This window comes from Cuculus canorus, chromosome 13 (assembly GCF_017976375.1).
Source record: "Cuculus canorus isolate bCucCan1 chromosome 13, bCucCan1.pri, whole genome shotgun sequence".
Lineage (NCBI taxonomy): Eukaryota > Metazoa > Chordata > Aves > Cuculiformes > Cuculidae > Cuculus > Cuculus canorus.
The window spans coordinates 11,637,972-11,661,186 of record NC_071413.1 but is presented as its reverse complement, the minus strand read 5'-3'; the positions used below and the strand labels follow the sequence as shown (position 1 = coordinate 11,661,186).

Below are 23,215 nucleotides of genomic sequence, written 5' to 3'. Positions count from 1 at the left end.
CCCCGACACTGTAGTCTAGAGCATCTGTTTTCTACCGTATTTTTTTCCCCGATCTCTTTTTATAATTTACATCCAAAACATTAAGTGACAGAATTTGGCAGATTCGGATCTATACAGTAGAGCTTAATGGTCATGTAGCAGCAAATAAATAAAGCCCCTCAAGCCTGCTTAGTTCTCACACATGCACTTGAGCAGGGGTTGGGGGAAGGAGTGTTGTATTTTTCTTGGAAAAGGATCTTTTGGTTTCTCCTCATCTGGCACCTGGAGGTTCAGCTGTGCTAGCTTGAGGCTGTGTGTCATCTCATGCATGGGAAAGATGATGGACAGATCATTGTACAAGTTGAAACGTTTCACTTCTCTTTAGGCAATATGTATGGCTATATTTGTGAATAGCGGCAGTGCAAAAGTGAAGGTGGAATTGCTCTTCAAACAATGGCTTGGCAATAGTGCTACAGTCTGGACTGGCTTCTGTTGCGATTTACAGAGAGGACTAGCAGCGTGTGGATTTTCCAGCTTTGCTTGCTAGTGCTACAGCAGCTATGGAGCCGTTGTGCCTGCCATCATTGCTTCCTGTCTCCATGAGCTGACTGTAAATTATTTTCCCTGGGCTGAGCTCTGCACATGGCCTGGAAATGTGTCACTCTGGCTATGTTTGGCTAATTTATACCAGTTCTACTTCAGTGTATTTTCACTGGCTTAATTCAATGGCAGTATTCCTAGGGTATAAGTAAGAGTATCGGGTTCATTACTTTTAACAATTTAGTTCTCCTGATTTATTTTTTGTTCTTCAGTCACGCAAATGCCAAGGCTAATTTTCTCTTAAACATTTGATTTCCTACAAGGTAGAAGTGACTCCATATTTAAAGAGAAAAATAGAGAATGGTTTTATTCTGCAAAGTGGTGTAGATTGGAGGTGATGGGTTTTGTTTGTTTCAGTTACAGAACTTTGAAACCGTTGGGTTAACATTTGAGAATGGAGAGATTTCATTTTGCCCTCTCTCATACTCTCGGATTCCTCCGCTGTGGATCAGGAGGTGATATGGAGTGGCACTTACTTGGTCCAAAATTTTTGCAGTGCCTTTAAACTAAGTTATTTTAATGGATAACGTCTCACAGTGGAGGAGAACTGAGAGATATATACTGTGCTTTAGCAAAGATGCTATGTCTCCGCAGTGCACATTAGTCAGTGAGTTAAACAAGCATCAACATTAAAACAGACATTATCCCCTGCAGTGTATTTTCCTAGTGCTTTGTCCATTACAGCTCTCGAATGATGAGGTTTCTAGTCCTTCCCGTTGGAAACAGCTCTTTTCTAACATTTATTGCAGATGTCTTCCTGGTGTCTTGCATAAAATTTTTGTTTTCAGATCTCCTCCTGCCCTTCCCAATGTGCTCAGTGGAATGTGGTGAGAGTGTTTACAGTACGTGAACCCCTTGTAAGCAGTTCCTGCACCCTCCTTAGCTGTTCTTTAACAAAGATACATATAATTAGACCTTTTAACCCTTCCTCATAAATCAGTCCATCCAGCCCATTAATCACTTCTGTTGCTGTCTTTTGAATTCTTTCCTATTTGTCATCGTCCTGTGGCTGGGGACAGACAGCTCAGTGACCACAGCCCTGCATAGAGGTTCATTACCAGCCCGCTGCACCCAGGGCCTGGATTTATTTGTTTTGTCCCTCTTTCCCTTTGCTTCGCTCCCAGTCAGAATATATCTCCTACCCGCTCTGCATAATCACTTCTTTAAAACATTTATGGAGATAATTTGCAGTCTCCTGGCCCCTCTGTCATTCGTAGATGCTGAGCTAACAGAGGTTGAAAGGGAAAAGGATTGAACGTGACACTTTGCTACCCTCCCTCCCTTCCCCTGTTCCGCACCCCAAAACAACACAACTCTTCGTTTGGTGCATACGGTCTTACTAAATGTGACGAAAGAGGTATCATTAGAGTGAAAAAAAGATGCTGAAAATATAATTGCCTAATTGTGAATCCTAAGTAGTGGAGGCAGCAGGGGCAGCCCTAACTGGAAGAAATCAGAGGGTCACTAATTCACACTGCCAACATCCTAATTAGCTGTGCAAATGTAATGTTTATATTGTTGGGGATGGATTACAATATCCATTGTAGAATGGAGAGAAATAAATGAATTGTGTCAGTGAAGCTGTGTAGAAAACGCTCCTGCCGCCCCATTAAACCATGAGAAGTAGCTTAGCTACTAAAAAAAGTTTGTTTTCAGGCTGATGTGCAAGTCTAATTGGGTTTCCAAAGAAAGGAACATGTTTTAATTATTAATTAGAAATCAGAGGAGTAAAAGAGTGGAAATCTGCTTCAGCTGGAGGTTTTGCTCAATGCTGGATTTCTCCTTAATAAGCTGAAACATTCTAGGCCTGCCTTAGTTAGCGGTTGGGTGCAGTGGCTTTACTCGGGGGGTAGACATCTTAATGCTCATGTAATTATCATGTAATTATTTTGTAATGTGGGATCAAAATTTTGCATAGATGGCATTCTTTCACTGAACTTGAAAAATAAAAAAAGTTGTGTTCATTAATGCAGTGATTCAGTCATTTTGTTTTAAGAAGAAGGGTTCCCTCATGCCCCTCCCTCTCTCTTTAGTGCACAAATATTTTGAAACGAGTGACTTCAAGATAAATAAAATTATTGAATTTAGATTTTGTTGAATATTTATCAAATTTCTCGTTGGTAGCGCTGCCTTTCAACAGAAGTGTCAAGTGGGTTGCAATTAACATCAAAGCTGATAGGTACAAATAAGTGATGATCGTGTCTGCTAACACAGGGCGCAGAGGTTTGTAAAGGGAGATTGTTGTGGAAGTCTCTTTCTCTCTATGAAATTTTCCTCCCTGTTGCTGTTGAACTGCTGGAATCAAAGTTGTTAAAAACTGATAGACGTTGTCAGAAGCTGTTAAGTGGATTATGGCCCATAATAATAAATATTCCCGACCGAGTGACAGGGTATGTTCTAATGAACAGAGAGCGCAGAGCCACCTCTTTGGACTTGTGCTTTCTAATACCTAGAAATATGCGCGAGCAGAGTTACCCTCCTGTTTACAACTGCAGACAGCTTGTCTGCACAGATGAAAATGTTATCGGGCAAGTGCTGTAGCTGTTACTTCTGGAAATCACTGACAGCCTGGATCCAAGCCGAATCACAGGTTAAACCTGAGAAATTATAGAACATACCGAGAGCTGTTGGCTCTTGAGTTGCCAGATGTTTTTAGATGCATGTGCATCTTAAGGGGAACTGCCCGTTAAATGTCTCAGCTTTAATAGGAAAAGGGGACAGGAAAGAAGAGCACTATGACTCCATATGGCTCCCTTAGCGCAGCAGTAAATCCTTGTGTTAGTGGGGTGCAACTGTGAGGAAATACAGAGCTGTCTTGATGTTGCTGTTTCATTGTAAAAACCCATGGCAGAGATGGGAAGGATATAGCTAATGTGAAATGGATGGCTTCCTTTGGGGTTATAGCTTGCATTAACTCATAGATGCGGCATTATGATAAACAAAATGTCTGACTTAACAAAACAACCAGTAAGAAAATGGCAATTGGACTTTTTTCATGTGTCTACTGAAACTATTATGTTTGAAAATGTTTAGTTTGGATTCACAGAAGAAGTTACATATGCTTATTGTGGGCCACTCAGCACCTGTTTCTGCCTGTAAGACTCAAAATATCTTTTTTTGCAAAACCTTGTGTGAAAAAACGTTTGGGAAAAATAGTTTTTTTAGTTTTTCATTATCAAATAGCAGCACTGTACTGTCCTACCTCTGCTATAGAGTTTATTTACATGCTGGTTAGTCATGAAAGATTTGATATAAATATCAAGAGGGACACAGTGATTCGTGCTGCTCCCAAGAGCTAATTCTACTGGTGGATTATAAGTTGGGCCTGTTCCACACTCTTCCCCCACTATTCACAAGCAAAGTTTTCCCTGTTATCAAAAAGGAAGCCACCTTCATGTGATGTATTGTCCCAGCAGAACTCAGGTGAAGCTTCATGCTGTAACAGAAGTAATGAGTAATTAAGAATAACAAAAAAAATGATTAAACAATCTTAAGAAAAGCTTCACTTTCAAGGGGTCATGCGTTGGTAAAAGTGTTGCCCAATTGAACCATATGGATGGGTGGAATGTGGGGTCTCCTGAACATACTCGTGTTGGGGAGAGGCCATAGTAATTCGTGCCTTGACCTATTATTGCTGTGTTTCCTTTTGATCATCCACAAGGCTCTGTCACATCCTTGTATGAGAACGAACGTGGGTCTTTGCAAACTAAGTATATTCTGTTCAGAGTTCAAAAGCAAGTGGGTTCTTGACTCAAAAAGGGTCAACTTCTACCAGACGTGTTTGTTGTCTTGGTCAGATGATAGAGTCAATGATCCTGTCCCCTCCCCTCTGTCGCTGGAAGCTGGAAAACAGTTACAAGTATTGTTGTGAAGGTTTTTTGCAGTGTCTGGCAAATGCTTCATGTCAAAACATTCATTTTTTCCAGGTGTTCATTGGTCACATTAAGAAGGCTAAGCACACCATTAGTACAAAAAGCTTGCGTTGATTTAAAGAGCTGAATTAGTCTTTTATTTCATGGAGGCCACTTTACCTTTTGTGAAAAAGGAAACACAGACAAAGTGCTGCTGTGGAGCAATATAATAGATATGTATGAGAAATTGTGGATAGTCTTCAATTAACTTCAGCAGCTTCATGGAAACCTTGTGAAATGGTTTTAGGCTGCAATTAGTACTGGAATTCATACTGATATATTAAAAAGGGACATCACAAGGCCTCATGTGTGAGTATGTGGGTCTGTGTGATGGGGCCACTGCCACTTTGACTTCTCCAGATGTCTTGAATCTATATTTTCCTGTTGTGCACCCTGGCATAGCTTTACAGAGAGGAGGTCTTCTTTAACAGACTATCAACAATGATTCAGATCCCTGGATGCTCTGTGGCACCACAGATACTACTTGCCTCACCTATCTTAAGCGCTGAAGCAATTCCTCTAGCTAGGTTTTGCAAGCAGCTTCTCTGCGACATCCTCAGCCAGGCCATGAGCCTGGTGTGATCAGCACTGTTTAGTAAAGGCACTGTTTTTATCTTGGTAGTTTCTTCATCCACTGCAACTTCAGAAAGCACATCTGTTGTATGGGAAGGATGCGATTAGCAGCAGCGGCATGTGCCTAGTGCTGCTGTGTGATTTGCAGGGGTACTTGAGAGATGCCTGAAGGATGTTTTTGTTGTCATTTTCAGTAATCAACTCTTATTGATTTCTCCAAGACATCAAAGTTCTTTTATAGGAAAAAAGTATGGAGGTTTCTCTTTCGTTGATGGATTTTTGATTCCTAAAAATTGCAGCAACTTAGAAGTCTTCCGGAGTTTTGGTCCCCAGTGCCTCAGCACTCGTAGAAACAGGTCTTTGTAACAGTCTGGGTAGTGTGTGTTTCACATGGTGCATTTGCTGATGTACAGTTTTTCTTTCTAAGCTATCTGGAACAACTGGCTGCACCCTTCTTCCATGAAAATACCTACCTATCTGTCACCCCTCAGCACAGGTGAACCTCAACACAGCTGAGATAACACGCATATCTAACTAGAATGCAGGCAGCAGTGACCTTGAGAGCTTCACGATGTTAACCAGAGCATCCAGTTTGGGAGTTCAGTAGCATGCTGTTTGCAAGTCCTTGAATTTCACATTACCAGTAGAAATATTTTTAATGGAATATATACTCTTATGCAAGCAATAACTTGAGGTCCACAAACATATAGGTACAGATTTAGGTATTTCTTTGTCTTTCTTATTTTGGGGGGGCTTTTGCAGTCTTCTGCGCTGTGGTGGGTTGACCTCAGCTGGCCGCCAGACACCTACCCAGCTGCTCTCTCACTCCCCCTCCTCAACAGGACAGATGAAATAAGATGAAAAAGTTCATGAGTCGAGATAAAGACGGGGAGATTGCTTAGCAATTGCTGTCATGGGCAAAACAGACTTGACCTGGAGAAAATTAAATTAATTTTAATTTATGCCACAGGAGAGCTGGGAAATGGGGGATTATGGTCAGTCCAGTGATGGTCAATCAGTGGCACGTCTGTTGTGGAGCAGGCTGTGTCCAGCACAGGGCAACCCCTGACCTCTTCTCACAGAAGCACCCCCTAGTAATCCCCTTGCTACCAAAGCCTGGACACATACACCCAATGCATACACACGTTTCCGTCCTGTGCTGTGCAGTGGGGGCCCTGACCAGCCTGACCCCTGGCCTCCTAGCAGATGTCTCTAACTTTTCTTGCCTGCTGTCAGGGTAAGTAGGTGATGGGCTCTCATCCGAATGTTGATTGTGGAAGGCTCTCTTTGATGTTTTATTTTGGCTTCTCACCAGGGGGTCCAATTTTTAAAGCACTGGGGGTAGTGATCAGATGATGATGATGATGATTATTATTGTTATTACTATCCCTCCTTCAGATTTCAGTGTTTTGCAGATGTTACGTTTCCTGTGCTCAGGCTGGGTAGCTAGTTAGCAAAATGTCCCCAAAAAGGATATGCCACCAGATGCAAGATCTGTTTCTGCCATGGTGGGAGGAATAACAGGCAGACTGCAGGAAGTTGCCTGACTGTTCAGATGTTAATGTCCCAAACTATGCCCCCTCTTCACTGCTTTCCTAAGTTAGCCATCCCAGAGCACTATTTGGAAACAAGTGTAATACACTTGGTGGGTCAAGAAAAGCCTTCCAACTGAGTCTGGAATGAATACCTGCCTGGAGTTTTCTGTGAGCCTAGGCAGGGAATTCAGCTTTATCGGTTATCCTAAGTATTTGTGCTTAACTCTTCAGAACGAGTACCATTCAGATTTATGAACCGCACAATTTATTAATCTGAGCAAAAAGAAGACAAAAATTATATCTGATTCATTGAATATCCTAACTTTTGGCAGATCAGGAAGATGAAATAAAGTACTGAACACTTGCTTGGAATAGAAATCTTCTAATATGATAATTTGATGTAGAAATAAGCTGGCAGAGCAGCAAAGGTTGCCTATATTTAACATTCATAGCATTTTACTGCTAGATACAGTGGCTAACTCGGATGTCAAAAAAATAAGAGACTTTGCACAAAAGCTGGGTTTTATTCATTTTGTGACACTCTTCCTAATGCTACCCAAACCAGCATGTGTTGGTCTAATGACCCTTCTCTATCTCTCTTCTTATATCCATGTAGCTGTTCGGAATTTGGAAATTACGCTTTGGAAATTACATTTTGAAACTATGCTTGAGCGTAAATGTATTTTGATGGCCCTGTTTGCTTTAAATGGCAGAAACACCGAATATAAAATAGAATATATTAGCAGTTTGCTGACTTAAAAGATGTCATTTATTGTGACGAAGAAAGAGTTAATTGTAGACTTTTAGCTCTGAGCTTAGTTTATTGAGCTTCTGGATACACGTATTAATTTTCTCAGATGAGGGATAATGGATGTCACTTGAGAAAACAATACTGATTTGGGTTTTTTCGTAGTTTGTGGGTTTATGTCCCACATGGTATAGAAGCAAGCTCTGGGAGATTGCCTGAAATATGCCTGGCCTCTCAGCTGCACTAAAAATAATTCCTGCTTCCCGTATTTCTAGAAGTAATTCTGAGATGCTGCAAACCTTATCAGCTCCTTGTTTAGAAAAAAGATTTATCTTCAACTTTCAAATAGCAATAAGGGAATGGTCTTCAGGGGTGACTGATTTATTTCTAAAACAGTCCTTTGTAAGTATGTGTGCTGTTTTGGAGGTTTTTGTTTTGTTTCATTGCTTTTGTTATGAAGTGTTCCTGGTTGGGTGACCTTCTGTCTTTGAGAGCAGCAGTTCACACTGGATTTTGGCAAAGTTGGTTTGATTGTCCCTGCTTTACTAAGCACCAGCACCTAGATGACAGTAATTCACCCTCTAATACCCCCACAAAACCTATTTATGCAGAACTTGACATGATTTGCAGTCTCTGTAAAGGAGGAACACAGGACTTAAGCAGTGCCTAGAATTAATTTTCTGACCTCCATTTCAGTTATTGGATGAAGTATTAGGCTCTTCAGACAACTGAGCTGTTCTTGCTATAACCTGGAACTTACCACCTTATAAAAGAGATCCGCTGTCAATTCTGTGGCATTCATGCGTCTCCCTCATAATGTAAAGGGGGAAAAACTTTGAGGGAAATCGCTGCTCAGCATCGGAGAGTGTAAGGCTCCCAGTAAAACTGAGCTTAGTAGTAATAATGCTCCAATTTAGGCCAACACAATGAAAACCTGTTTATTAATATTGGCTTCTTATCATCCATTTTAACTATAACACATTGCCAGTGAATGCTAACAAGCATCCTGAAGTCAGAATGGTTTGAAATTTGTGATCAGCAATGCATACAGGTTCAGAGGCTTTACATTTATTTGTTTCCAAAAAATGCTGGCAACCAGTAGTTTTGAGAGAGATTTTATTTCCAATACGTATTTTAGGGAAATGTGTGAATGGAAAATTTTGTTTCCACGAATTCAGATAACATCTGCATTAATATGGTATATAGTAAGGATCATTAATGTTCAGAGTATATTATCAGGTGTTCTCTAATGCACTTTTGATGAGCTCTAATGATGCTTGCTGTAATGTTTTTTCATCTTTTCTCTCCCTCCCTTTTTTTCTCTCCTTGATGGTAATAATGACTTAACTCAGGTGGTAGACTCTATCCAGAAAGTGCCCAAGGGAAATATTATTCCCTGGTACCAGCAAACATCACAGATAGTCATTGAGTTCACTGTGGTAGTTTACCCAGGAGAGGATATCTTGGCTCTCCCCTCAGGTGTCTGGACCTGCCCCCCATTTACAGTCTAGTAATTTGGCTTTGGAAGGAAATGGAAAAATGGCAGAAACAAACAAGATGGAAAACTTAAATAAAGGGGAAGGAAAGAAGCCAGTAATGCATGGTAACTTCTAAAATAGCTAATTTCTGTTAGAAAATACCTTGTCATAGCATAAGATCTTGGAAAATGTTTGGATCATTGGAAGATGATTAGTAAGGAACAGAGTGCAGTTCAAAATGACAAGGCTGAGTACATGCAAGGATAGCGATTTTTCTCTTTGGATATCTTGGATTGGAGTTTGGTTCTGATTCATGCTAGAAAATACTTTTGGTGTTTGGAAATAACTGATATTTGTCCTTGGTATTTGTGTTTTATAGCTCTCTTATTCTGCACTGCTGTCAGTCAGGAAAATTATTTTGAAAGCCATAGCTTCATGGTCCTTTTTATGCCATCCAACTGCTCAGAAAAGCAAGCTTTAAAGTAAGCATTGCGCTTATAGTGTAGCTTCATTGAGTAAAAATGCTATATGAAAGAGCAAAAGTGAAAATACAGGCAACGGTGAAAGAAAAACATTACAAATATCTTCAAATGAGCAAGTTCTTTGTAGTAGTGAGTTTGGAGAGTGTCAGGTATCGCTCACTGTGTGCCATTTTTACTGGCAGTAGTCAGTGCCTGCACCACAAGCAAGAGTAAATCGTGTTAGTTGTTTAAAAGATGGTCTCTTGTAAGTTTACCCAGGCTTACAAGCACACGAGAGGAAGGGAGTTCTTTGTTTTCTTATTTTTTCCAAATCTTTGCTTCATTGTTTGTAGAAGAATTCAAAAATGAAGTGTTCAGGATGAAAATTATGTTGTTAGGTTACTTTTGGCTGCACTGCATTGAAAGCTATACTTTGCAAATATAATCTGTAACAACAAACGGTGTACAAAGGGAAGGGAGTCAGGTTGTGATACACAATGTTTTCCATATTCTGTACAAAAGCTTGTTGAAATCATTTGGTGCCATCCCCATTTCAATGCCTTTTCCCAGGCAGCAGTTGAACGTGTGCCCCCACTGCCCTGGGACTGGGCTCATGGCATGGGGAGACATACCTTAGCAAGAGGTGCTGCTACCAGGGAGGCTTGAGTGGGGCTTCCCCACCAGCATTCATTTTGTTGAAGACAGATTTTCTCTGAGATTGTTTCCAGTTCCTGAAAGCACTTTGCACCATCTCTTATTTGCTCACATCTGCTGCAGGAGCTCCCTTAATTTTCTCCGAGGATGGGGCAAGACTGCGAGGACACAGTGCGAGTCTCCTAAAATGGAAATGAAAAACCTAAGTAATATCTGGCCTGAAACTGTTTCAGATTTCTCTTGGAAAAAAAAAAGAGGCTTTTTAGTGGTCTTTTACTTCTGGGAGCATGATTTCCCTCCCCAGTGAGATGCATTTTGTGTCAGCTGTTTCTATATTAAAAAAAGTCTCCTGAAATAACTGCTCTTGGCTTGTCAGCATCTGGCAGTCCTCTCCTCCTGAAGCCGGCAACCCCAAGGTTCTGCGAGCACAAAGGACCTCATCCCATCGCGCCCCAGCAGAGAGGGGGTGCCCGGCCCAGCTGGGGTCACAGGTGGGGCAGCCCAAATGAATTGTACTGCGGTTGCCTCTGATCTGCCTGGCCCGTGCACGCACACCCTGATTAAATTTCTGTTCTTGTCAGCCCATTAAACCTCCCAAAGTGATTTGTCCTCCCCAGAGAATAAAAGGAGAGGGGGTGGAAAGGTAAAAAGAGAAAGAAGGAGGAAAATAAAGAAGGGCTGGCGGGGGAAGAGCATGAACCAAAAATGAACAAAACAGAGCTGCTGAATCCAATAGCCAAGTATTACATTATGGGCTCCCAGTCTGGATATAAACAAAATGTTTCCTTAGAGCAGAATCACATCCAAAAGTTAGAAAAACTGTTTTCCAGAGCTGAAACAGCCACATTCTCTCCTGCCTCAGGAGTGGGAGAAGGCAGCTTACCCCTTGCACCCCTCTGCTTACCCTCACCCCCTCTCTGCGCGCTTGCGTACACATCAGCCCTCAGTTTGCACTGCAAGCAGACAATGAGGTGGTTTTGAGGGGCTGCTTATGTTTCACAGCTGGATCCCTGGGTGATTCTGCTGCACGGGGCAGGCAGCTGGCTCTCCTGGCTCCTGCAGAAGTTATGTGTCTTGTTGCTGGCTGGTCCTTCCCTTCTGCGGGCCAGACCACTGTGACTGGAAGAGCCTAACCGCTCACATTGATACAGGAGACATTTTCTGCTGGCTACCCTGAGCTCAGCTACGTGCCTCCATCTGTCCAACTCTTGGGCCGATTTCCTTCATCTTCTTGTAGCACTGTGTTGACTTTCCGTGCATATCGATGGCCCATCTCAATCTAATGTGACCAATTGACAGCCAGCTTGTTGATATATTGTTCAACATTGCTAAATTTTACGGGGTTTGCAAGCTGGTGGTACAACCGACGTGGTGCTGTGTGACAGTGACCACTCTGCAGTGGCTTCCCCCAGCATCCCTTTAAAGGGACCAAGGTGTCTTGGTGGGTTTCAGGTCAACCAGGTTCGTGGTTTTGAAGAGTCTGCATCTCTTAAAATATGATTCAACTAAATGAAAAGCTTTTTCTAATGAAACCAAAAAAAAAAAGAAAAAAACTCATGCCAAAAGAGCATGAATGTTGTCACCAAAGTTAATAAAACTAAGGAAATTAATACTTATAGTTGACCTCCAATACCTAGGCACAGTGGGGTATAGCAAGGAAGTAGTTAGAAAGGCACCATGGTGAGCCTTAGAACTGAATTACCTTATTTTTATTAACTTTCTGACAACCTCAGTGAATTTCCTTTCTTTTTATGAAGTGATTAAAAAAGCTAATCAGATCGTGTAATTAAAATATATAATTACACAATCTCGGAGTTTTTCATGATTACTGTACATGGTAAATATTTTTACCTGATAATATTTTGCACAAAAATTTGGATGGGAATTTGTGTAGGATTGTTAGGAGGTGTCTGCTTTCCAGTGTTTGCAATGGAAGCTTCTGTAACGACATTAGGTTGATAGCAAAACTCTAAAATAATGACTCAGTTGTCTTTTTTTAATACTTTTGTAGGCATTGGGCAACTGTTACGTGTTTCTGTGCATTTACAATGGCTCTTTCCTTTGTGCTTACACCTCTGCTTTGTATTTTGTGAGGCACCATCCACTGGAAAACAGGTATTTTGATTCAAAACAATACAGTAAGAAGGAAAATCAGATCAGATCCAGTGTGTTAATTCCAGCCGAAGAAACGAGTGAAGATGGAGTAACTCTTAAGCTTGTGTAGATTGACTTCAGGGTAGACATGATGTTGGAGACTTCCTGATGGCAGGTAGCTGGAAGGTCTGGGTCTGTGGTTATGTTCATAGGAAATCCAAGGATACAAGGTATGATAAGTCTAAATAACGGGAAAATTGATTAAAAAAAAAAATCTGATGTGTCTTTAATGATCCACTCCGAAGAATCCAGGATCCCAACCTCTAAAGTGAGTTTGAAATCATACAGTTACTGCTGTATGTCTATCTAATATTTGCTGCTCAGAAAATTAGGTTTATACACAGATGCTCCATGACTGAGGTGGAGTTTCCATTTTTCAACAGAAGATGTTGAACTCCTGTCTTAAATGCAGACGGATAATTCAGGTTTGATGGGGAACCGAGCCTGGTACTTCCTGGTACTTGTGCTAAACTGAGTATGAAATGGAGGAAGTGGAATTCAGTTTCACAACTAATTATTGCTAAAGGTGTGAAGGAGCAGTTTTTGATTTTTCATTCAGACCATTAATTTCCCCATTTTGCTTGTTTCTGCAAGGGTGGGATGAAGATCCTATTTCAGACAGCAGTCCAGGTTATCTGTGGCCAGAAAATTGCTTGAAAATGTTTACCTTACGGGCCAGAACTAAAATAAATAATAGAAACCCTTTCACAAAACAAACAAACAAAAAATATGTGACTTTTCTCTGTCACTTTCCTATGGGAGGCATCAGAGTTGCCCAGTCTGTGGTTCTTTCTGGGCAGGAAGCTGTGGCTGTGGGTCTGGGAAAGGGGCATGATGAAACCAAATGGATTCCAGGGAAGGTGCAAGGGCTTTCTGATGTTTAGGAGTATTTAGGGTGGTGAAGCTGGTCTCAGCTTTAAAATGCTGTGTTGTTTATGAAAACAGTGATTTTTTTATTTCCTCTCAGAATCTAAATTGTTCATTCAGTTATGACCAACTTATTGATAACATTTCTTTGTTTGGACAGTCAGTCTGTGAGCTTATGCGGCTTTAAGTCACTGCTTTGGCTCTTTATGACAGTAGAGATGGCATGGAGTTTCTTGCACGTATCTACCAGTTGCATTTCAGCAGTAGGTTTCAGTAGTAGGTCTCAGTAGTAGGTTTTTCGTGCCTCCCCCTTTTCTGGGGTTTCTGGGCATGTGAGATCTAGGAGCAGGTACAAAACCATTTCACATCTGGAGAAAACCAACAAAAGAATGATTAATTTACCTGGGGAGGGAAGGGGAGGCATGTGTTTCCAGTCGTTGCTTTGATGGAAATAGTTCCTTGAACAGGCCTGTTCGGGAGGCGCATATGTGGCTATCAAACTTCTGATGCTTGCCTTCCCTGAGAATTATTTGTTTGTTTTCTTTTGTGTTTTACTGTTACTGTTTTGGTTTTTTGACAATTTTTTCCTCTGCAGGAAAGTGCCCCTACCTTAAACACCCACCTCCAGCTTTCACCCACTTTTTGGTTTAGTGGACTTCTCTACAGAAACCCAAATGCTTTCTGGACCTGTAGTATCAAGATGCGTTTTTCTAGGGTAAATTCAATCTCTCTCCCCACCGCCTCCTCATTCCTTTTACTGAGTTGTTTAGTCTAATAACATTCCCAGATACTTTTTTTGTAAGTATAGCCAGTTCTCATTATGTGGGTAGAGTTAGAGAGAAAGCCTTTATTTCATTTAATTCTCTGATATTGGTGCCAATATCTGTGTGAGACTGCTCTGAAATGGAAGGAGTGCTATTTGGGAAAAACAGTGGGGAAAGAGGTATTTGTTTGCAAGTGCCAAGATATTTGCTGTCCCTCCTTCTCTTCAGGGATAAATTGAGATGATTCAACGTACACTCCAACCCTAATTTTAATCCCATTTAAACAAATAATTGTGCCCTGCACCTTTCCTCATTATAAATTCACTCTCTCATGTATCTGTGGCCAAGGCACGGAGGCAGTTACTAACTAGAATAAATCATACAATTCAAACTTGTGGAAAGAAAAAAACAATCACGTGTGTGCAGCCAGAAGAAAACCTATGCGGTTGGTTAAAGTAGAGCTATCTTTATACAGACAATCAACACCTAAGACTGCATTAAACAATTCAAGTGGAAGATACCTTTGCTTTTAGGGAACTTTAAGGAACGTGGCACCTGTTCCAATATATGGGCAAAGTGTGGTATGGGCAGCTGGGGCTGGCAGCACGGCCGCAGCTGGAGAGGCTGTCATCTCCTGGTTGGATTCACTCTGGCTTCCCAGCTGTGCTCCCCCTGCCTGCCTGCACTGATGAGCATCCTCCCTATGGGAGGCTTTCTTCAGAGTGTGGTCGGTGCTGGCTGACATCCTGCGAAGCCCCTGAAGAATTTAGAGAGGCTTGAAAAGTCTCTCTGAAGACTGATACTGTAAGATATATGGGGCATGGTGTGGGCTGATCTCACCTTACTGCCTGGTGTCCGCAGGAGAGGGCTATGTGGTGTGATGTGACCCTGCAGTGCTGGGGAGCGGGCATTGCTGGGGTCATCCCTACAGTCTCCCTGGGCACTCAGCAAAGCTAGGTGCAGGATCCCTTCTCAGGCCATGCCAACATGAGCATTAGCCCTGGGAAGGTAGACCTTAGCTGTCCCTGCATCTCTTCCTTTGAAGACCTGAGAGCATGTTCACACAATTTGTCATTGGGCCCTTCAGTCAAAAGGTCAAAGATGTGTTGGAAGAAGAGAGCAGCTTTCAGCGGACGGTTTTGTTGTGTGGTGCAGCGCAAGTCTTCAGATCATGGATGCCAGGTCACTGCTGGTTAAACTTCAAAGGTCTCTCATGTAGCACGCTTGTTGTAGGGGAACAGTGATGTACCAAGAAAGATTCTTGCTGAGTGGCAAACACTTTTGTTTGCTTGCTCATTTTTAAAGGCCGTTTCTTATTTAAAATGATGGATACTGTTAGTAAAAAAGAAGTAACATTACCATAGAGCATGGACTACACGTCTCTCCTAGGCAAGCCCCACTGTTTGGCTTTCATCTTGTATAGCACAAAATCTATTGTTATTTTCTTTTTTCTTTCTAAACCTTTCAGTTATTTCTGTGAGGTAATGATAAGTGGAGAGCTTCTTCCCACCTCTGTTTAATGCAGTTCCCTTCAGACCTGTCACAAACATGGTAAGATTCACGACTGGTATTTATCTAAATGATACTCGGGAATGTGCTTCATATTCAGCAGTGTGCTTTTACATTTGCGGGTGTTCTTTTATCATTTTAAATGGATTTTTTTAAAAAAAAAATTGTTCACTGTAGCAACCCAAAGTCTTAACTAATTGTCCTTTGCCATAACACATACCATCCCCAACGAATGGGAGATTTGCTTAGCTGGGGCAAACCCTGACTCCAGGCTTGGGTCAGGTAGAGCTGGTGGTTTCCTTAGCTCCAGGGAGACCTGCTAGGGTACTTGGGACACATGAACCCCTCCAACACCAGGCGAGTGAAGGGCCTTGAGGCCTTCACAAGATGCTTGGAAGCTGGGATGGTTGCAAGTGCAGCCTCATTTCCATTCAGGGTATTTGCAGGAATTTTTGACTGTGAATTCATGAAAGATACAGGGAGTAAGTGCACCTTTCTGAAAATACCTCTATGTAGGACTGGCTATATTTCATATGTATGTCAGTTGAGTTTTCAGAAGTGTTGTAACTGCTGTTCCTATTGATTTCAATAGGATTGATGTGAATACACAACACGTTTGAAAGTCAGACCAATAATGCATATGCGTTGCTATAAAACAAGTTACTTGATACTGTCACATGTAATTTATTGCTTTTTCTTCCCTGGTTCTTTGAAGGCAGCATAAAATCTAGATGTTGTTGTTTTTTACTGTTTGTTTATTGCTGAGTAATTTCAGCCAACATGTGTTTTTCAGCATTAGATCTATTCATCATGAACGTCAACCCATGAAGTGTGTAAGTGCGTCACAGTTTTCCCACTTAGATCAAAATGAGAGTCTGCAACAGCCTACTCTTTCTAACTTAACAAGCTGGTTTTATTTTCCCCTACAACTTGCTGTAGTAATATGACCAGCTTTAAATTCCTCAGGCTGGAAAGCTTGGCAGTAATGTCCTGTGCAGAGCTGAGGTTTCAAAAATGAGGTTGTTCTTGGGTTTGGAACCTGGCAATAGACATCTCTTCTGCTGAGCACTGATGGAAAGTACTCATTTAGGAGCAAAAGTTTGTTCTTGGGAAAATACTTTTCATGTGTTAAAGAATGGGACTGCAAACCAATTTTCCTAGAGGTCAGGTTACTGTGTAGCATCAGTTGAAGATCTCATCGTAGAATGCCATCGTAGCAATCCAATCACTTTTAGTGACTTCAGCCAGAAGACACAAAAAAGTTGTGGTATTTGGTCCCAGTTTTCTCCGTTCTTAGTGGTTCTTTTGTCTGAGAGTTGGCACGTGGCCGAAAAGTTGAGAGCGTGTTCTGCAGAAATGGAAATACCACTCTAATATTGTCTACCAGCGCAGAGGTAGATATGTGTTTGTCTTAGCAAAAACAGCGTCTTATTGGAGAGGTCTTGGCAAAACTCTCTTTGTCCTAATTTGCCATTGCCCTGGTTTTAAAGGCACTTGCTCCTGCAGACTGGTGCCTGCACCATCAAACTGAGCTCTGACTTTATTGTGCACAGGCTAAATATCCTGTGGGAGGGTGCTGCCTGTCCTTGTCAGTGCTGGCTTCCAGGGCTCCCTGCTCACCGTGCAGGATATGACCCTTTAATGAATTTTATGAATGAGCTAAATGGATTGTAATTGATGACTTAATCTTCACTTGAAAGTACAATTCAGAAACATGAAAATGAGCACAGTAAGCATTAAATTAAATCACACTGATCTGGTCAGTTCATGGAGAAAAGTCTATCTCTCTTTAATTTCAGCTTCTGTATTCATTGAGTTTCTCCAAACAGCAGCTAGTCTGTATTTCTAATGCCTGGTTATGGGTGTGAACTGAGGGAAAGAACGTGAGCCAAGTCTGTCCGACCGCATATGCCTAAGGGTACCCAGCATAGCAGCCTGAGAACAGGTGCCTGCTATATGTATTTAAGAGCTGCTCAATCAGATGGGAGAGAGGAAATAATAAATCTAGGAAATTAATCTCATGCATTTCACCCTACCAGAAAGGCTCTTCCACTGGCCGCATCTCTGTGTGTGGTTCAGAGTCTCAGTGCTAGGGTTTGTGCGGTATGGGACGTGCACTCCTTGCTAACAGAAAAGAAACTATGAGGAAGGGAAAACATCTTTATGTATAGATGAAAAAAAGGACTTTCCTTGCATGTATCACAGAGAACTTTATGGAGAGTGATGCTCTCCCACATCCACCCCAGGCTGGATCCCTGGCTCTGCAAAGGTGGCAGTACAGAGGCCAGGGCTGGCCCCAGTCCTGCTGCAACAAGGCTCTGCAAATCTGCCATGGAGTCCATTCAAAATGTTGCAACCACCTCGCTTGTATCCTTAGACTTAGATAAAAAATAAAGCAGGCAAAGCTCTTAACCGCTGTGTGTTGTCTCTTTGTTTTGTATAATCAAGCGTTGAAATCATGATAAATGTTGACATCAAGTAGCAAGAAGTGCAGAATATAATTGTGTGAGTGGAAGGCCAATAGGGTCGTATGAAGTTTGTGCTCTGGCTAATGTAATAGGAAGAAATATTAGTAACAATTAGCATAAGTATTACCATTTATTATAACTAATTTTATAACTAATTATTATAAGTAATAATTATTCTACTAGGATTATTTTCCTAAGGGCTTTGTCATTCCTTATGTTTGAAAGTGGTACATGTCATAGCTGAAATTCTAATTTTGTACTATCCTCTCAGTGTGATTATTGCATTTGTGAAGTATGCGTGTGACCTTGTATAAAGTTTTGGTTTTTTACATCTGGCTTACAATGTGCCTTCTAAATGCTCTGTCGGTATCAAAGCAGACAAGAATGGCACAGGACCCTCTAGGTAGCAGCGTAAGCACGAGCAGCAAGCTATTAAGATCTTTCTGTTAATTCATTGATGATTTTGCTGGTATCATCTTCTAAACACACTTAATGGAGACTAAATGTGCATTTGGACATTTCTGAAGAGCAAGTTGCTAAGCAAAATATATGTATAATCCTAACAGTTCAGTAGAAATAGGGTGAGTTATTATTGATTCACAGAGCACGACAAAACATCACTGCATGAATTAGCAAACAGCTGTTTCTAATTTGAGTTTAGAACTGTACACAGAGGAACTTGTTTTAGTGTTCACTCCTTTCATTTATAATGAATTTTAATCACCGCTACAGGTGAGAAAAATGTAGAAACAAGCTTGTATCTTGTGGAAGAAACAAAGGAGAGACAGATGCTAACAGATTTACAGTCTGTGATAAAAGGAATGTTTTGGTATACTTTACATGTAATTAGAGTGCAGCTGTTTTCAGTCCCAAGTCCACGATGCACAGCAGAATATAGTATCTGCTGCTTTTCCAAAGGGAGTAAAGAAAAACAGTGATTCAACTCTGAAAGCATTTAGTTGATTCCTAGATCTAACATAAAACTTTCTCCTCCAACCCTTATTATGTCGTTTATTGAAGTGTGAAAGAACTTATTTAATGATACATTAATTTTTTGTTACCAGCAAAATACAGACTCTTTGATATGAGAAAAATAATATTAAAAATAACTTTCTGATTTTATCATCTGTGTAGAATTGCATATCATCCTATCGATGGTCATTACTGAGTCTTGATATTTCTGCGAATGGGAGACTAGGGCTCAGGCATGCATTAGTCTGGCTTAACAAATTTCTGTATATCGACTAAGCTTCAATAGACATCTTCCTGTGTACTTTTAACTTGCGGCGTAAAAAAGACTAATTAGATGTATCTTTGATCACTACAGGAAGATTTAAACAAAGACAGTGAGGTGTAAACTGTCTGTGCGCAACAGTTTATCTGTGGCAGACATCCCAGCAAGTTTAATGTGTGAGATTCTGCACTACATCTTGTGCTGATTTTGTATTCTAAATACCAAGTTACTCTCTGCATGAGAAGAAAGATTAGATTATATATACATGCCATTGAGCCAGACGGCTTGCTTTCTTTTTTAAAAACTTCACTTAAAAATGAATTGCAGTGCAAAGCTGAGAAGCTGGAAAAAGAGTCACTAACTGTTGGTAAATTACTCCAACAAAAATGCTTACCCCATAAGCATATAATTAGGTATAACTGCATTTTTCTCAAGTCATGGATAATCACGAAAGCACTGCCTGTGGTGCCACTTAGATTAGCACCTCTTAGTTTTTTTCTGCAATTTTAGGTTTGCTTTGAATATTTTATATATATATTTAGATATATATATTTTAAAAAGGCACGGTGCCTTAAAATAAAAAGCTGTGATGCCTATTCTGTGAAGAAGCTGATGTTGCTGAAGACTGAAGCTGTATAAAGGGTTCTTCAGAGCAGCCTGAACTTCCCAGGGCCCATCCCTTGTGCCACGGCTGAGAGTGGGTAGACAAGTTCTGGGGCACAGTTGCATGATATTATTTGTAGAGATAAATAAGTTTTAGAAGTCTTTTTCCTGTTGTTTAGTGTCTGAGTGCGCGTTACTGCTGGGTTTCAGTCGCTGCCCAGCAGTTACAGTGCCATGCAGAAGTAGGTGCAGTGTCAGCATAAAAAGTCTTTCATTGCCACAAGAGCTGATAGTTCATAGTCCACTATTGCCTTCTGCGACACAACAAACGTTCAGTGAAGCTGATATATGCATAGAAAATAGGATTTTGAATAGTAATGATGTATTTTATTATTTATTTTGTTATAACTGTGTGGGAAGTGTGTAGGAAAATGGGGCTAAACACTCCCCAAAAATTGGAGGTATAAAGCTGTCACAGTGCACTAAAAATATTGAAACTGAAAACATTTGCCATGCAAACTTGATTTGCATTATTTCACACCAGCACTACAGTGTAAATGAGCAGCGTATGCTATGTGAGGGTCTTAGGATAATCCACTGTAATGATCTATCCTTGGCTTTAATACACAGTGCAGCAATGCAAAATTTGCTGTAACCAGTACTGAGGATTTCTCCATCCTCACTCTCTGTGTTGTATTCTCATACTTAAGCGTCTGTGATAATAATAATTATTGAAATTGGTAGCGTTTCTATCGGGCCTTCCATCTGAGGATGTCCCGGGGTTTCACAGCTATACAGAAGTAAGCCCTACAATTTGCCCTTGAGGAGCAGATGGCTTTTTTCTATTATGGAGATGAGGAACTGAAACACAGTTCAGAAGCATGTCTTATGATGCCAAGCTTGTTTTCTAAGTAATTTTGGGTGCTAGGATTCCATCAGCTCTCAATGGCCTAATGCAAGTTGAGTGCTTTGACCATTTTTAACTTGCGTCCCATAGAGAGGCATGAGGAGAACCAGGAGTCTGAACTTAAATCAAACAGCAATCCTTTCCTCAACATTTGGTTTGTTTTTTTGTTAATTTGACAATTCCTCTTGTATACTAGCTCTATGTTGGAGGAATAAACCTAACAGAATTTATTGTCCTGTATGGAGATATTTTCTGCACTCAGGAGGAGAGTCTCAAAGTTGCCTCTTTGGCTGAACCCTGTATATTTTGTTGATGCCTGGGCAGGCTGTGCAGCCTCTTTTGAGCTCCGTGGTGCTCTGTATGTGCTGCTGTTTGCACCCAAACCAGCTGGAATAAACTGGCCTCCCATACCTTGCATGTTGCAACATACCTGCTCTGTGTGGGAATGTATGGAGACCTTGTGGAAGAGACCCTTGGACCCTCCACACGTAGGAGAGGCAGAGTAGGGAGGTCAGTCACTGGAGGGGAACCCAGTGATGCTCTACATTGATAAGCAAAAGAGTTTAGACAAGCACAAACTTCAGGTCTGGGCCAGCAATAATTAAGGTCTCTGTGCACATCTTTGTTTTCAAGAGAAAAACCTGGGGGTTAGGCCAGGTTTCTGCAGCCTCTGCCCACAAATGCTGAGCCCTGGGCTGGGGTCACCTGGGTTACTGGGCAGCTGAGCAGGTCTGTCCCTCTGCAACCGCTTCAAATGTGGCTTAGTAAAAAGTCTGGTGGGAGGTTTGAACAGGGAGATGGGTGAAAGTGTTGGCAATTTTATATCTTAATAAAATAACTTTGAAATAATAAATATATCAACGTCATCAATGTATGCTGGGATGACAGTGCTGCTTACTCCTATTTGTCTCCTTTCTAAGAGAGATCACATTTTTTTTTAAGATTTCATGTCATTGGTTTAGCTTCACAAGAATATTTCTGAACTTTGCTTATGTTATTGGGAAGATAAACAGAGAATGAAGTATGATTTATACTGCAGTTTGGCCAAATTGCTCTTATTAGAAGGAAAAATACTTTTATTGAATGCATTGAGGTTGGAATTAGCTCCTCAGTGATGATGATAAATGCTTGCAGTTCTGTAAACGTGCTGAACATTAAGTTGCTAAATTACTGTACCATTTTGAGATTGATTATCAAGTTTGGCCCTTTAAACTTCATGACCCACACATATATCCTGAGGACTACTGACATCCTGACGCTTCCTTAATGCTCTTTTTTTCCTAATTAAACTTTTTATTGAATTTTCTTACCCTTTTAGTACTTGTTTTGATTCTCGTATGCGCAAATGACAAAAGCCTAGCACCAGCCATGTGATTCTCTATTTTAGAACAGTCCCACTCTGCAGGATTAGCCATTTTTAATGACTTTAATCTCCTTTTTGAAAGTGATTTTTCTCATTCTGCTACGTTCCTTTGATTGCATTAATATAGAGTTATTATTCTAACCATCATTGCCAGACATGTCACACTACATCTAAAATATATCTTCTCACTAAAATATTACTCTGGTAAAATACCTTAAGAATTTCCTTCTCAGTCCATTACAGGTCTTTCCTTCAATTTAATATGGCAATTTAAAATTAGCAGGGCTATTTTTCATTCCATAAAGAGATTAATGATAATGAGTTTTCCCTAATTTCTTCAGTTTAGCCCTTTAGTAATTTAGTATCTTGTTTGTAAGGAAGTCTAGGTGGGTCATTTCTGGGGGTTAAAGTTTCCTAATTCTTTTAAATTGTTAAGTAAAAAGAATCCAGAAGTTAAACATGAAAATCGGTGAAAGGTCTGAATTAAGATAACAGAGGGAGACAATGTTTGCTTTCAATGTCCTATGTAAATGCTTCCATTTTTATTACAAACCCAGCGTTTCAATCTGCGAAATGTTAATTTTTTTTGAATCCGGATTATATTAGCACAGCAATGTCTTTGTGCATCACTCACAAAGTAATACCAGCTTTCTTTGATTTTGTTTTCTGAATAGCCCAATATGTTTGAAGAGCAGCAGCTGGAGGGGAACTGGCCCTGTTTGAATGTTAGAGTGCATTTTGAGGTAGATTGGTTTGTTTCAGAGGGGAAAAAAGACCTTCTAAAAGATTTGTTCAATTTGCATGATGGGCCAGTGTAATAGTTGGCATGAGGGCATATGGATATAACAAAGTTAAAGCAGTTGGCCCAGCCTGTGTTACCACCGGATTTGACCCATTGCATCTGCAGTTTCAAAGCTGAACAATGAAGCTTTCTTCACTGGAGCCGGTGTAAGTGCTCTTTCTCCCCAGTGCAGTCCTTCCTCCATGTGCCGCTGCCCAGCACGAGGCACGAGCAATCTGGCTGCGAAAGGGAAGATGTTTAAAATACATACATTTTTATAATAGCTTCTGGAAAGTGGACATTTGCAATTATTTTAATTAGAGCCGGTGAGCCAGCAAATAACACAGTGGCGGTGTGCTTATTTTCCCGTTGTTCTTCTTTTTTTTGCCCCGGTAGACAGCAGTAGCGATAGCAAATGCAACATGTGCTGCCCTAATTCAGGTCTAGCATCCCCCTCTTGCTCCCCTTTGTCTCCTTTCCCCTGGAGGAGCCCAGCTGGCGAGAGGAGGGAATTAGCCAACCCTGAGCTACCGGCACCTCCCCGGGGCCCCTAATCCAGGCGCTGGCAGCCGGCTGCCGCCTTCCTTCCGAAGGCCCGTGGCCGCAGGTCTGTGGGGAGGGAGCCC

At 41.1% G+C, this 23,215-nt stretch overlaps 1 protein-coding gene across 6 annotated transcripts in view; it reads left to right on the top strand.

Annotated features, from left to right (window-relative positions):
* Positions 1-23,215, top strand: part of ZNF423 (zinc finger protein 423) — a 230,498-nt gene that overhangs the window by 105,756 nt on the left and 101,527 nt on the right. The window contains exon 1 of one of the 6 annotated variants that reach the window (XM_054079017.1): positions 23,164-23,196. The exons of the other annotated variants lie outside the window; for them this stretch is intronic. The gene's annotated coding sequence lies outside the window, so the exon portion shown is untranslated. Of the gene's footprint in view, positions 1-23,163; positions 23,197-23,215 lie in introns of those variants that run through there. 6 annotated transcript variants of the gene reach the window in all.